Here is a 15,128-nt window from a genome sequence, read left to right on the forward strand (position 1 = left end):
TGTCACTTTGATTTAATATTGTTCATTTAACATCTATGACTTTTTGTTTGTATTTTTAAGGTTTTTTTTTTTTTTTTTTTGGTTTAAAGCTGAGGCAGCATATGAGCTTTTTAAATATGGAAATTTAAGTTTTGTTTTTCCTCATTTTCATCCCTGCTTTGGAAGGGTTCAATACAATTTAAGAAGGGGGACTCCCCCTCACCTCCAAGCATTCACCCCAGTGCAAATACTTCCAAATATTTCCCTTCTCTTTCCAGTGGTAAATGCAGAATGAATTCTTCCAGCCCTCTGGGCAAGCAAAGCCAGTTTATCAAAGGGTAATGATTTAGTGTCCGGTTTTATTGGCCCATCAGGGTCTACCAGGAAAGAAAAGAGAGTGGGGCTATTGTGCGAGGGGACTAAGAGGGAAGGGCTGCATGTGAAGCTCTATTGAGAGTCCAGGGACTGTGCTGGAATTTTCCCAGATTTCCATAGGGAAACTCTGGATACAGACACCTCTGTGATCTGCATGCAGGACAGGGTCAGGTTGTCACCGGGGACTGCCCAGTGGGGATGGCAGCCAGTGATGCCACAAGACTGTGTTCTGTCCTGGTGTGACCATGCAGTGTAGACATCTTCTTGAAACGCTCCGGGACCCCTGAGAGCCCCAAGTCCATCCCACAACAGGGAAGAGAGGAGGCCTCAAAGCTGCACTCATGGGAAAACGTACTCAACCTGGAGGTCCCTAACCTGGGAGGTGACCCAGTCACCAACTGGCCCTATTGGGAAAACACACTTGGAAAGGGGGCACTGTCCAGCCACTACTGGTGCATTGTGAGGGCACCATGGAGTAGGTTCAGAGGTGCTGAAGGAACACAGAGGCTGGGAACTGACCACTGTTGCCAAGACAACGCAGACAGGAGGGTCAAGCAACGGGAAAGTCCTTCTCCCTGCCAGTCTTTCTTTACAGGGGCTGGATCCATTGGAAAATCAGCTGGCCAAGGATTCTGGAGTATAGTTTTCAGAGTCCCAGCAACAGAGCAGGTAGACAGGTGGGCTGGGAGCTGAGAGACACTGGGCCAGTGACCACCAAGACGTGCTTAAAGCCAAAGAGGAGTTAATATCCTGCATCTCATTCAAGACTCTTAGTTGCAAGCTAGAGAAGCTGACTTTGGCCAGTTGAAGCTGCAAAGGAATTTACCAAAGGCTTTTGGGTATCTCACAGAACTGGCTTGAGAAACGAGATTAGAAATTGGCTCAGAACCAGACCAGAAGGACACTGCTGCCATACGGCATCTGATGCTGCCGTGGCGTGCTAGATTCTATTACTTTCCAGGAGGGATTCCTTCTCTCTGCTTCCACCCCAAGCCTCCCTGACCCGCTGGCTTTGGGCGTGGCCATGGGATCTGCCCTGCCCATGGAATATGGCTGAAATGATGGTGTGCCCTTTCTGAGCAGCGTTCCTGCCCCACTCTCCTGCCCTCTTGCATGAGGAGAACATACTCCCTGGAGCTGTGGCTCCTCCAGCCACAGCCCTGCAAAGACATGAAGCACACTTGAACCCAACTTGCAGCCTGGAGCCCAGCCTCTGGGAGTCCAATAGAAACCAGCCCAACCACAGGTCACCAACATCCTGTCCACAGGACTGAGAGTGAGGAACATATTTGCTGGTGGAAATCACTGAGATTTGGGGGTGTATTTTTTTTTTTACCATGATAGAAGCTGATAAGTGCACATGACCACCTAGAAGAATCTCTCCTCTCCTGCTTTTTTTTTTTTTTTACTGTGTATTATTTTTGAGAGAGAGAGAGAGTATGAGGGGGGGAGGAGCAGAGAGAGAGGGAGGGAGACACAGAATCTGAAGCAGGCTCCAGGCTCTGAGCTGTCAGCACAGAACCTGACACGGGGCTCGAACTCATAAACCGTGAGATCATGACCTGAGCCGAAGTCAGACGCTTAACCGACTGAGCCACCCAGGCGCCCCCTGTTTTTTTTTTAATGGGCCAACTTCTTTTTTTTTTCTTTAATTTTTTTTCAATGTTTACTTATTTTTGAGAGAGAGAGAGAGAGAGTGTGAGCAGAGGAGGGGCAGAGAGAGAAAGGGAGACACAGAATCCGAAGCAGGCTCCAGGCTCTGAGCTGTCAGAGCAGAGCCCGATGTGGGGCTTGAACTCATGGACTGCAAGATCATGACCTGAGCAGAAGTCAGATGCTCAGCCAACTGAGCCACCCAGGTGCCCCCCCCCACTTTTTTATAAGTTTATTTTTGAAAGAGACAGAGACAGTGCACTTAGGGGAGGAGCAGAGAGAGAGGAAGACAAAGAATCCCAAGCAGGCTCTGTACTGTCAGCGTGGAGCCTGATGGCAGGGCTTGAACTCATGAAACCGTGAGGTCAAGACCTGAGCCAAAAACCAAGAGTCAGACGTTTAACCGTCTGAGCCACCCAAGTACCCCTTCTCCTCTCCTGCTTTTTTATGAAAAAGCTCTAGGTCCAGATACAGAATCCTATGCAGGGGTGTTTTACTGGCCAAGCCCAGGTCTCACATCTGTGTGGTACCTGACAGGGAGACGAGGAAAATGTTCACCAGGAGTTTTCATTTTCTACAAAAGAAGGTTGGCCCCATAGTTTCTGTATCTCAACTGCACACCGGGTTGAATAGCGTTCTCCACGAATTCATGGCCCCCTGGAAACTCAGAACGTGGCCTTATTTGGAATAAGACCTTTGCAATGTAAGTCGTTAGGATGAAGTCATATTGGATCAGGGTGGGCCTTAACCCAGACACTGGTGTTTTTAAATTTTCTTCAAGTTTATTTATTTATTTTTAGAGAATGAGAGAGTGAGTGGGGGAGCAGCAGAGAGAGATGAAGAAAGAGAGAATCCCAAGCAGGCTCCCCATGGTCAGCACAGAGCCTGACGTGGGGACCAAACCCAAGAACCACGAGACCGTGACGCAATCCGAAACCAAGAGTCAGATCCTTAACTGACTGGCCACCCAGGCACCCGAGACTGGTGTTCTCATAAGAGGAGGAAACCAAGGGGGGGCGCCTGGGTGGCTCAGTCGGCTCAGTCGGTTAAGCGGCCGACTTCCGCTCAGGTCATGATCTCGCAGTCCGTGAGTTCGAGCCCCGCATCGGGCTCTGTGCTGACGGCTCAGAGCCTGGAGCCTGTTTCAGATTCTGTGTCTCCCTCTCTCTGACCCTCCCCCGTTCACGCTCTGTCTCTGTCTCAAAAATAAATAAACGTTAAAAAAAAAAATTTTTTTAAATAAAAAAAGAAGAGAAAACCAAGAAAGAGACACATAAGGCAGAAGGCCACATGATGCTGGAGGCAGAGATTGGAGTGATATGTCTATAAGCCCAGGAACCCCAAGGAGCTGGAACACCTTGCCGGCAACACCGGAAGCTGGAAGAGAAGCATGAAACCGATCCTTCCCTAGAGACTTCTGAGAGGGCATGGCCCTGCTGACACCTTGATTTTGCACTTTTATTTATTTTTATTTTTTATTTATTAATTTTTTAATGTTTTATTTAGTTTTGAGAGAGAGAGAGAGACAGAGTGTGAGCGGGGGAGGGGCAGAGAGAGAGGGAGACACAAAATCTGAAGAAGTCTCCAGGCTCTGAGCTGTCAGCGCAGAGCCCCATGCAGGGCTCAAACTCCCAGACTGTGCGATCATGACCTGATGCTTCAAGTACGATGCTTCACCAGCTGAGCCGCCCAGGCACCCCAAGTTTGCACTTTGAGCCTCCAGAATTGTGGAATACGTTGCTGTTGTTTTCAGCCCCCCGTTTGTGGAACTTTGTGACAGTGGCTCGAGGAAACCAATACAGTGGGCAGACCCTCAAATATAAGAGGAAGGTATGGGAGCCACCTCTCTTCCTCCAGCAAAAAAGAGAAACTTCCTTTTCTCATACTTGTTTCAGTAATATTCTGAAGCAATTCAAGAGGCAGATCCTTAGACTTTCTTCTGTAACAGCGGTTTGTACGCGACTGTGAGGAAATTCACCAAGGGCAGCGAGCGTGCCCTGCAGAAGGAATTTGTTATCTGGGGTCTCCACCTTCTCCTGGATTGTATTCGATCCAAAAATAACTGCCTGGATAGGGCTACTTAAGATCTGGGGGTGAAAAACAGATGCCTTTTCAAAAAGTCTGAATTTCAGAGTAAAAGGGCTGTGTGGGGACAAAATGTCTGGGGTGGAGTTTGGTATCGGAGCAAGACCTAGCTGACTCTGTTAGACTTATTAGTTGCCCTCACACGTCTTTCTATGGAGGAATAGTGCGCTCCGTTAGACTCTCAAAGCCATTTTGGAGCACTGTAGGGAATATAAAAAAAATTTTTTTGAGAGAGAGACACACAGAGACAGAGACAGAGAGAGAATCTTAAGCAGGCTCCACACTCAGCACGGAGCCAGACATAGGGCTTGATCCCACGCCCCTGGGATCATGATGTGAGCCAAAATTAAGAGTCAGTCGCTCAACCAACTGAGCCACCCAACTTTAGTCTCTTCTTAAAGTTGGATATTCAACTAGGCAATGGCATGAGGAAAAGGGAGGGAGCCGCTTTAGCTAAGAGACTCTAGAGACACCAAGAGTCGCGCGTGGTCCTTGTTTGGATCCGATCCCGGTTCCCATCAACCGTGAGAAGATATTTTTGAGATAATCAGAGAAAATTGAAAATGAACTGGATATTAGATGATCAAGTCATTACAATTTTATCAGATGTGATATTGGCATTATAAGAAAAGGGAGATTTTTAAAAGAGGCACAAAGTATGTAAAGACAAAAATGCCATAACGTTTGGGATATGCTTTAAAAAACATGGTTAACAGTGGACTTGAATTTCAACCATTGCATTTAGGTAAGAGGCGTGATTTCTAGCGTTTCGTTGTCCTACCCTTAGTATGAGACTATTTTTGAAAACAAGCAAATAAATATTGCAACAAATGGAAGAAGTAATAAAGCTATTTGTAAAAATATTTAAAACCAGTGGAGAGACATGTGGTTACACACTGTATATTAAACACATATGTTAATATTTATTTCCACTTGAAACTCATCCAAAATGACAGTCAAGGACCAAAACAAGTGTAAGCCTCCCAGAACAAGGAGGCGGGTTACATCCACTGCCAAGAAGTATGCTCAGTCCACTCAGGAAGACTGGGAGCTTATAAACAGCAGACCTTTATTCCTTACAGTGTGGAAGCTCAAAGTCCAAGATCAGAGAGCCAGCATGGCTGGGTGAGGGCTTCTGCATTGCAGAATTCTCGCCTTGTCCTCACAGGGCGGAAGGTCTCGGGATCTCTTTTCTAGGGGACTAAGCCCATTCACGAGACTCCACCCTCGTGACCCAGCCATCTCCCCCAAAGTCCCACCTCCTAATACCATCACCTCTGGGGGTTAGGATGTCAACACATAACACTTTGGGAGCCACACACATTCAGACCATAGCAAGATGTCAACACCTTTTTGGAACGTGGAGAAGTCCGGGCGTTCCTGGTTTTATCGTGCTCACACGGGGCTCAAATTCACAAACCGTGAGATCATTACCTGAGCTGAAACCAAGAGCCAGACTCCTTTTTTTTAAATTAATTAGTTAATTAATTAATTAATTTTTAAATTTACATCCAATTTAGTTAGTGTATACTGCAATAATGATCTCATTATTCCAGTGATTCATTCCCTACGTATAACACCCAGTACTCATTCTGAGAAGTGGCTTCCTTAATGCCCCTTGCCCATTTAGCCCATCCCCCCTCCCACACACCCCTTCAGCAACCCTCAGTTTGTTCTCTGTATTTAAGAATCTCTTACATTTTGTCCTTCTCTGTTCATGTGTTTTGTATCTTAAATTCCTCACATGAGTGAAGTCATATGATATTTGTCTTTCTCTGACTAATTTCACTCAGCATAATACACTCCAGTTCCATCCACGTAGTTGCAAATGGCAAGATTTCCTTCTTTTTGATTGCTGAGTAATACTCCATTGTATATATATACCACATCTTCTTTATGCATTCATCCATCGATGGACATTTGGGTTCTTTCCACACTTTGGCTATTGTCGATAGCTCTGCTATAAACATTGGGGTGCCTGTGTCCCTTTGAAACAGCACCCCTGTATCCCATGGATAAATGCCTAGTAGTGCAATTGCTGGGTTGTAGACCAAGAGTCAGACTCTTAACCTACTGAGCCACCCAGGCACCCCATCTCACAATCTTTCTAACGTTTTCATTATTATCATATTTGTTTTGGTGGTCTGCGATCAGTGATTATGATTCACTGAAAGTTTAGATGATGGTTAGCATTTTGTAGCAATAAAGTACTTTTAAGTTAAAGGATATACTTTTTTTTAGTCACGATGCAATTGCACACTTAATGGACTACAGTATCATGTAAACGCAACTTTAAAAAAAATGTTTATTTGTTTATTTTGAGAGGGAGAGCACAGCAAGTGAGGGAGGGGCAGACAGAGAGTGAGAGAGAATCCCAAGCAGGCTCCATGATGCCAGCGCAGAGCCCGAGGTAGGACTCCATCCCACAAACCGTGAGATTGTGACCTGAGCTGAGATCAAGAGTTGGACACTTAACCAAGTGAGCCACCCAGGCACCCTGTAAACGTAACTGTTATAGGCACTGGGAAACCAAAAAGTTCATTTGGCTCACTTTAGTGCAATTTTCACTTTGTTGCAGTGGTCTGGAACCGAACCCACAATATCTCTGACTATGCCTGTCTTGAGGGAATAGTACTGACCTAGTAGAGCAGAGGAAGCTACACCATAAGGCCCTGCAGAGGGCACCAAGTGAGAGCAAATTCTGGGGTACCTGGGTGGTTCAGTCAGTTAAGTGTCTGACTCTAGGTCAGATCATGATCTCGTGGTTCATGGGTTTGAGCCCTGAATTGGGCTCTGTGCTGTCAGCACAGAGCTTGCTTTGGATCCTCTGTCTCCCTCTCTCTGTTCCTCCTCTGCTCATGCTCTCTCTTGCTCTCTCTCTCTGTCTCTCAAAACAAGCACGAAAGAAAGAAAGAAAGAAAGAAAGAAAGAAAGAAAGAAAGAAAGAAAGAAAGAAAGAAAGAAAGAAAGAAAGAGGCCTAGGGTGGCTCAGTTGGTTGAGTGACTGACTTCTAATTTCAGCTCAGGGCATGATCCCAGGGTTGTGGGATTGGGCTCTGCACTGAGTGTGGAGTCTGCTTGAGATGCTTGTTCTCTCTCTCTCTCTCAAATAAATAAACATTAAAAAAAAAAAAAAACGAAAGCAAATATTCACCCCTCAGGGACCTTCCAAAGTGTACTCCTTATTAAAAGAAGCAGAGGGGATTTGACATAGACATGGAAGAGAAGGCCATGTGAATGGTAAGTTGCCATAGTGGCCACAGGGAGCTACTCAGAGTTTGCCAGATATAAGGAATGCGTCAGATAGACACCTGGAGCCCCATTCTACCCTGTGCTGCTCCCTTGGCAGGAGATGGGAGATTTATTCTCTGGATGAGTTTAATTTGAACCTGAGATGCTCCTGACCCAGGGACGCCAGACACAGTGTGGGGTGCAGGGGAGGCTCCTGACCGAAAACCAGGAGAGTGACAAGGGTCTGCATCCCCAACAGGGAGACCCAGGGCCTCTGTTTCCCACCTGGCCCCCGAAAGTAAGTAGTCAGGCGATACCCCTTTGGGCAGGAGAGAAACGATTGTTCCCTGGAGAAACCGAACAGCCTGAGAGAGAAGACCGTCAGCTACTGACATTCGGGGGTCCCCCAGCCAAAAAGCTGACCTGCTGTCCCACCACCAGTCGCATCTACGAAAACAGCACTTACGATCAGCTATTTATTTATTTATTTATTTAAAATTGTTTACTCTTTATTTTTGAGAGAGAGACAGAGAGACAGAGCATGAGCAGGGGAGGGGCAGAGAGAGGGAGACACAGAACTCAAAGCAGGCTCCAGGCTCTGAGTGGTCAGCACAGAGCCTGACGCGGGGCTCGAACTCACGGACGGCGAGATCATGACCTGAGCCGAAGCCGACGCCCAATCGACCGAGCTACCCAGGTGCCCCAGGATCAGCTATTTAGAGGAGAATTGACCGACAGCTGAGGAGCACGATGCATTTGAGAATACACCACACATTCTCTCAGACTCATTAGAAAAAAGCTTCCAACACGGAAGGGAGAAGAAAATAGAAAAAAGAAACTTGGATGCAGGGCTACCCATAGACGGGACATAAATGTCATAAGATGCAGCCCCCTGAGGGTTACTACCAAGTGAGAGGCTCGGGACAGCTGTTCCATTTGCCTTACCCAAGGGATGGATCTACTTGAGGAAACAATAACACGGTAGGGAAGACTAGAAAACTAAAAAATAAACTAAAAAGCCAGCAACAGCAACCACCAAACTGGAATAAATGTGCCAAGAGCAGTAATAAAGGGCAATCAGCCCCTGAGACGGAATGCATTTTCCAATGATCTGTCTATCCCATTTTACATGTCCTTCTCACGGTGGCACTGACCTGGAATAATACTCTTATTAAATCTGGGTTGGGAGAGGCCATGCAACTGCCCAACCAGTAACCCAGGGAATCCAGCACAGATGATGCTGTATGGCTTCTGGGGCTAGGTCATAAAAGGGATGCAGCTCCTGCCTGACTCTTGGGACATTTGCCCATGAACCCAACCAGCATGTGGCAAGGAAGCCTAGGCTACAAGGAAAGGCTGGCAGACAGCATCCCCAGGTAGGCCCTGGGCCGACACCACCGTCTGTGGCCAAATGAGTGCCAAGATTTCAGAGGCTTCTAGCCCCTCTGCGAGTAAAACCCACACCAGATTCTGAAGAGAGAGAGAGAGAGAGAGAGAGCATGAGCAGGGAAGGGGCAGAGGATTCAGAGCGTGTTCTATGCTGACAGCAGAGAGCCTGATACGGCGCTTGAACCCAAGAGCCATGAGATCGTGACCTGAGCCAAAGTCAGAAGCTTCACCGACTGAGCCACTCAGGCGCCCCTATTTATTTATTTATTTATTTATTTATTTATTTATTTACTCACTCACTCACTTACTTACTCATTTACTTATTTAAGTGATCTCCTACACTCAACATGGGGCTTGAACTCACAACCTCAAGAGCAAAAGTCACTAGCTCTTCCGATGGAGCCAGCCAGGCCCTCCAAATATGCACATTTCTTTAGTTGTGCTGCTCTCAGTTAAACCCAAACGGGGATCAGGCACTTAGAGACAAAACTTGTCTTCTGAGTGACCCAGGCGAGGTCATTCTGCAGGACTGAGATGAATGCCCTCCAGCCGGCTAGAACTGGTACATCTGCTCCCTCTGGTGAAGCTGCCTCCCCCCTGCTTTGCTTAATCGTTATAAATCACTAATACAAAATAAGAGAATAGTGTTTGCCTCTTGAAATTTATCTCATGATGTTTTTTTTTTTTTTAGTTAATAATCTGTACACATTACACTGATGGGAAGTATTCACTGGAGAAAAGCAGGAACCCCATTTTTTTAAAGGGCAAAATTTCCCATAATTCAATCCCCCAAAGAGAACTACTGTTTTGCATTTGCATACCAAGAAATATCCTCCTATTAGGCTGAACCATATGAAATTACCACAATTTAACCAGTTTTGACCCACGAAAACAGCCATCATTCCATCCAACACAATTTTGTTTTAATGGCTGCAGAGAATATACTACCCTTTGGACATGGGATAGTCTACTCAACCTGTCACTTGTTTTGGGCATTTATATAATTTCTAGCTTTTCACAACGATACAAAAAAAATTACAAGGGAAAACTTAGCCCACTCTTTGTGGACATCCTGTCTTAGTTTCTTAGGGGCCATTTCTATAAATTAGATAAAAGGAACATTTTAAAAGCTTCTGTTGCAGGGGCACCTGAATGGCTCAGTTGGTTAAAGGTCTGACTTTGGCTCAGGTCAGAATCTGCTTGTGGGTTCGAGCCCCATACTCTCTGTGCTGAGCTGTCAGCACAGAGCCTGGACTCTGCTTCGGATTCTGTGTCTTCCTCTCTCTCTCTCTCTCTCTCTCTCTCTCTCTTTCTCTCTCCCCCTCCCCCACTCGAGTTCTGTCTCTGTCTCTCTCTCAAAATAAACATTGAAATTTTTTTAAAAAGTTTCTCTTGTCTATTAGAGGTATAGTTTCTGAGAAGCCAGAAGCTGCTTGGTACGAGGTAAATCTCCCCGCTGCCAGGAGGATGGGAGTGTCAGGGGCCCTGCGGGTTATTGCTTCTCCTAAAAGGCCACTCGAAAGGGAGAGAGGCGAGATCAGAAGGGAATTGGAAACTGAGATGCAGCCGGACATTTACTGCTTGGTGTAGAGAGAGTTTGCAGGGGTAGTTATGCCTGTGCTCTAAAAAGCTGAACGTACGTGCTGGTTGTAAAACCCAAGAGGGCCCATGGCGGCCTTGGAATGGACAAAGAAGCCTCCTGTGTTTGTTGCTGTGATACATGAGCGAGTTAGTGACAGGGAAGGTAATGGAGGCTTTTTTTTCTTCCAGCCTGGATCTCTGTAGAGGAATTCTATCATTTAAAGGGAAAATATAAAGTAGAAGGTAAAAAAGCACAAGCTTGTTCTCTGCATTTGTAAAGAAAAGTAACAATAGCTGCCAGAGGCAGCCTTTTGGTTGACCCCCAGGGTTCTCACCTCCTGGAATTCACACCCTTGTGTCATTTCCTCCCCTTGAGTGGCTCTGGGATTGTGAGTTTGCTTCTAGTGGATAGAATAGGCCAGAAGTGATGGGGTGTCACTTTGGAGATGAGACTATAAAAAGACTGTGGCTTCCATCTTGGGATATTCTCTCACTCCCTCTTGGACGGCTTGCTTCAGGCAGAAATCAGCTGCTGTGTCATGAGGCAGCTCTGTGGAGAGGCCCCCACGGGTGGGCTGGGAAGTTCTTCCAAGAGATGGCCACGGCCTTGGCCAACACCTCTGTTGCAGTCTGCGAGGGAGCTGGGCCCTCCCTGTTCAGTTGCTCCCAGACTCTTGATCCACAGACACTTCGAAATAACAACTGTTTTCAGGCACAGGGTTTCGGGGTAGGTTTTGTGCAGCAGTAGGGAGCACTTACAGTGGCTGCTTCCCTGTACTTGCCACGTGGCAGATACAGTCCCTGGCACTTTACGTGATTATTTCATCTGGTCTACACAATGACGCTGTAAGTGCCATTCTTACCCTCGTTTTCATTTGGACAAACTGAGGCCCCCGAAGGGTAAATAAACCCACCCAGAGTCACAGAGCTAGGAAATAGTGAAGCTGGCATGCGAACTGAGGCATTCTGGAGTCAGAGCCCTGCTCACATAAATAAAGGTTTAAAAACAGCTCCTCATATTCCACTGGCTATAATCGCATTATTTGCCCACGCCTAAAACAAGCAGTCTGGCAAAGGGCATGGGCTCATCTTTAATCAAAATTTACCACCCCCGCTTTCTGCGGGGGCTATGGAACAGCTGGGTTTCCCCTGAAATTATGGTTCTGTGAAATGGGTGAACAATCTGGCTTAGACACAAAGGAGGAAAAGGACTAATGGTGGCTGGGCAGTAGCTAATAGTGCTGTCTCTTCTGCAGCAAACATTGGGTTGTATTTATTATTATTATTATTTATTTTTGGAGGGAAACAGCAGGAAGTGGTGATGGATAAGATTCGGGTTATATGGCCCGAAACTGGTTCAACGGTGATTATATTCATGCACCACTCTTGACAAGGTGGTAGTTTGGTTCAGAGCCAAGATACTCTTGGAGGCTGTCTAGCATAGTGGTACTGGCTCTGGAACCAGAGATCTTGGTAGTTTTCAGCTGTGTGGCTCCAGACAAACCACTTTACCCATCCAAAGTTCTGTTTCCTCGTTTGAAATTAGGGATCGTAATAAACCCACAAGGACTGTGGTCAGAATTAAATGAGGTAACATGTGTAAAGCATTTAGCACCATGCTTGGCACAGAGGAAGAGCTTAACAAGATTGCCATGATTATTTTTATATATAATAAGGCACATCAGGGCCTTACTAGTTAGTTGTGAAATATTACCTTCCAAGTGTGAGACACCATGTTGGGCTTATATGGGATATAACATACCTTGATATCAAGAGGAACACAGAATTTAGTTGCAGAGCTAGAAAGCACACTCATCCAAAGATATTCCGATAATATTTGGGAACACATGTTAAGTGACCTATGTTAGGCATATTAAGAATTTAGAGTCAGTTTTTAAATTAAGGATATCCAAATAAAGGTAACTAGGGTATCTTTTGAGTCATACAGTTTTAGAGCTAAAAGAGACCATAGATTTTGGAGGTTAGTAAACCAAGAGGAATTTAATTTAAATTCCAAGAGGAATTTAATGCCTTTCCTTGCAGGTCATAGAGCAAGCCAGAAGGAGGCTCAGATCAGGTTCAAGTTGGGGCTCTGCCACTAACTAGCTGTACATTCTTGAGCAAGCCACTTATCTCTGGCCTCACTCACTTCATTGGCAAATTCTATCATTTTAGATGCCAGCCTTCTCCTCCTCCCCCTCCTCCACTTCCTCCTCTCTCAAGATTTTAGTTTTAAGTAATCTTTATATCCAACATGAGACTCAAACTCACAACCCTGAGATCAAGAGTCGCATGCTCCACCAACTGAGCCAGCCAGGTGCTGCTTAGAACCCCGCCTTGTGACCCACTCTCAGAATGATGACTGAGAGCCTTACCACCCTACTGGACGCTGAATTATTTAATATATCGGTCCAGTTTATATGGCAATCCATGTGTACATAAGAAAATTAACATCTCTAAAAGCAGAGTTAGGCTTGTTGGTAGCATAAGCAGGATAGTATTTGGGAAACCCACCACAGCTAAAGAGTACCTTAGACCTACATGTCATACTCCTTAAAATAAGAGAATTTCTGAAGTTGAATTCTAAAACCATCTAGTTTCCAATTTTAGGAAATGTTCTGGCTGGAAGTGAAATGCAATCATTAAGGATGTTCTCACTTACATAGATTAGTCCATTTGCCTAGGCCAGGCCTCTCTGACAAGCTAATTAGAAGATTCTAGAAGTGTCAGGGACTAGAGAGGAAGTCACTGGCCCAGACTGAGCATTTAAATATTTTTCCACATAAGGGCTTGAGAAATTTTCCAGTCTTTGACGGGGGCAAGTATGACACCACTTATATAAGACATAATCCTTTTCTGCTTGGCCTGGACGCACACTACTCTTAGTACCTACTGCCACCTGGTGGTGCTTAGATGAATAACCGTCTTTAGGCAGGGTGGGCACTCCAGTTATTCACTCCTTAGTGACTTATTTCACTGGTTGGCATGCCAGGTCGTTTGTTATTTACTTGTGCATGTATGTATGCAAGTATCTGTGTATGTATTTCAGTGAATATTTTATTTATTTTTGTTTGTTCATTTATTTACATAATCTCTACACCCATCATGGAGCTCGAACTCACGACCTAGAGATCAAGAGTCGCATGCTCTGAGCCAGCTGGGCGCCCCTCGATGAACATTTTATTTTAGAATAGTTTAGATTTACAGAAAACTTACAAAGATAGCACGGAGAGTTCCTATACACATACACACCTAGTTTTCCCTTATCGTTAACACCTTATCTTACCATGGTACATTTGTCGCCTCCAAGAAACCGACATTGATATATTACTATTAACTAAACTCCAGATTATTTCAGATTTTACTTTTCCACTAAAGTCCTTTTTATCTGTTCCAAAAGCCCTTCCAGTATATCATGTTCCATTTAGCTACCAAGGTTCCTTAGTCTCCTCTGGTCTGTGACAATTTCTCTTTTTTGTTTTTCATGCTCTTGACAGTTTTGAAGAGTGTAGAATACCCTTCAATTTTAGTTTGTTGGTATTTTTCTCATTAGACCAAATTGTGCATTCTCTGATGTTAACCTTGATGTTAATTAGCTGTTAGTTAATTAGTTAATTAGATGTTAACTAGAACTTGCCAGTTTTCTCCACTGAAAAGTTACTATTTCTCCCTTTCCATACCCCATTCCCAAATTCAGGCCATACTTAAGGGGGAGAAGGGAATAAACTCCACCTCCTGAAGGGGGAGTATCCACATAAATGATTTGAAATTGAATGAAGGAAAATTTGACTCTTCTCCCTCATGTACTTATTCAGTCGTGTATTTATATCAGCATGAACTTGTGGATATTTATTTTATACTTTGGGTAATAACCCAATGCTGTGCTATTCGCTTTGTTCAAATTGTAGCTTTCACCAGTGGGAGCTCTTTCAGGCTGGTTCCTGTTGTCCTTCTGACATTCTGCCTTCCTTTTTTTTGAGCACTTCCTTTGCGTATTTATTTTTCATTTAAAAAACACTTTTGATGGGGCGCCTGGGTGGCGCAGTCGGTTAAGCGTCCGACTTCAGCCAGGTCACGATCTCGCGGTCCGTGAGTTCGAGCCCCGCGTCGGGCTCCGGGCTGATGGCTCGGAGCCTGGAGCCTGCTTCCGATTCTGTGTCTCCCTCTCTCTCTGCCCCTCCCCCGTTCATGCTCTGTCTCTCTCTCTGTCCCAAAAATAAATAAAAAACGTTGAAAAAAAAACACTTTTGGGGCGCCTGGGTGGCTCAGTCGGTTGGGCGTCCGACTTCAGCTCAGGTCACGATCTCACGGTCCGTGAGTTCGAGCCCTGCGTCGGGCTCTGGGCTGATGGCTCAGAGCCTGGAGCCTGCTTCCAGTTCTGTGTCTCCCTCTCTCTCTGCCCCTCCCCTGTTCATGCTCTGTCTCTCTGTCTCAAAAATAAATAAACGTTAAAAAAAAATTAAAAAAAAAACAACACTTTTAGGGGCACCCGATATTGGGGTCATGAGTTCAAGCCTCACATTGGGCGTAGAACTTACTTTAAAAAAGCACTTTTCGGGGTCCCTGGGTGGCTCAGTAGGTTGAGCATCCCACTTTGACTTAGGTCATGAGTTCGAGCCCCGCATTGGGCTCCATGCTGACAGCTCAGAGGCTGGAATCTGCTTCAGATCCTGTGTCTCCCTCTCTCTTTCTGTCCTTCCCCCACTTATGCTCTCTCTCTCAAAAATAAGTAAATAAACATTAAGAAAAAACACTTTTAGGAAGCAAAAGAAAATGAAATTACCTTTACAATTCCATCATCCCAATACAACTAGTTAGCTTTTTAGTGTTTTTTT

This window comes from Neofelis nebulosa, chromosome 7 (genome assembly GCF_028018385.1).
Source record: "Neofelis nebulosa isolate mNeoNeb1 chromosome 7, mNeoNeb1.pri, whole genome shotgun sequence".
NCBI lineage: Eukaryota > Metazoa > Chordata > Mammalia > Carnivora > Felidae > Neofelis > Neofelis nebulosa.